Genomic DNA, 1,656 nt, shown 5'->3' with positions numbered 1-1,656 from the left:
GGGCAGTGTTGGGAATGGTGCTGCACGGGGGCTGGGGGTCGGAGGCGGTGTGTGGAGCCAGTGTTGGGGGTGGGGGGTGTTGCGCGGGGGCATGGTTGAGCGGGGTTAGGAGGGAGGACGGTGTTGCACAGGGCGGGGGCACTGTTCGGTGTTGCGCGGGGGTGGGAGTCAGTGTTGGACGGGGTTGGGGGTGGGGCAACAGGGAGCAGACCTTAAAAACTCCAAGCCTCAGGAAAGGCATTTGATCGATTAACCAAATAATCAATTATCCGAACCAAACAATGACTTTACCTTAAAACTATTCAACTTCAACCGCCTTTTGAGACAGAGATTTTCAAAGTCACACAATCATAGAGTCATAGAGATGTACAGCATGGAAACAGACCCTTCAGTCCAACCTGTCCATGCTGACCAGATATCCCAACCCAATCTAGTCCCACCTGCCAGCACCCAGCCCATATCCCTTCAAACACTTCCTATTCATATACCCATCCAAATGCCTCTTAAATGTTGCAATTGTACCAGCCTCCACCACATCCTCTGGCAGCTCATTCCATGAATTTCACTGTTTGTTAATTTTCCCAGATGCACTCCGATGTCCAGCGATACATGAATTCAAAAACAGCAAAGGCACTAACTGTGCAGGTTCTCTCTCTCTCTCTCCTGTACTGTCCTCACCATGTGCTTCCTTTGTCTGCTCTTCTCCTTTTTAAAACTGCTGTTGTTTTTACTTTTTTTTCCTAAAGTTCCAAAACAATGCAACAGCACATAAAACAGTAATTGCTGCTCCTAGAATTTGAGGAAATCACCTCCAACACTTAAAAAAAAAGGAGCAGCTCTTACAACCAGAAATTTTACCCATCCTCCATCTTGGATTATCCACCCAACATGGGGCTTGAACCCACAACCCTGAGATTAAGAGTCTTATGCTCTACTGACTGAACTAGCCAGGCACTTTCAGCTTGAAAAAAGAAAACCAACTCATTTTGTTCTTAAAGCTCTAATTAATAAACAGTAACTCTTAATGTCCTCTATCCTACATATTTCTCAGCGATTTTTGTATCATTTGAATGTAGCCACCAGGCTTTCATTTGGACCATTGATGTCAGTTGTAAGAGTTTGATGCTCAATATAAACCCCTGCAGGTCACCATTCATTATGTCTTGCCACAGATCTGTTTATTTATGACCTTTGTTTTCTATAGGGAGAAAGTGAGGTCTGCAGATGCTGGAGATCAGAGCTGAAAGTGTGTTGCTGGAAAAGCGCAGCAGGTCAGGCAGCATCCAGGGAACAGGAGAATCGACGTTAGCCCTGAAGAAGGGCTTATGCCCGAAACGTCGATTCTCCTGTTTCCTGGATGCTGCCTGACCTGCTGTGCTTTTCCAGCAACACATTTTCAGCTTTGTTTTCTATAGCCAATCAATCTTTTATCCATGCTAATATGTTGTCCCCTACACCATGCAATCCTACTTTATGCAATAAACTTATATGCAGCATCTTGCTAAATATCTTCTGGAAATCCAAGTACAAAACATCTATAGGTTTCTTTTTGTCCACAAAACATGGTATGCTTACGAATAAATCTAATAGATTGATTAAACATGATTTCCCTTTCTGGAAAGGTGTTGACTCTTCCTGATTTTTCGAAGTGTGCCG

The sequence above is a fragment of the Chiloscyllium plagiosum genome, chromosome 10 (genome assembly GCF_004010195.1).
Source record: "Chiloscyllium plagiosum isolate BGI_BamShark_2017 chromosome 10, ASM401019v2, whole genome shotgun sequence".
NCBI classification, from domain to species: Eukaryota; Metazoa; Chordata; class Chondrichthyes; order Orectolobiformes; family Hemiscylliidae; genus Chiloscyllium; species Chiloscyllium plagiosum.
The sequence above is the reverse complement of the archived record's forward strand: the minus strand, read 5'-3'. Positions refer to the sequence as shown.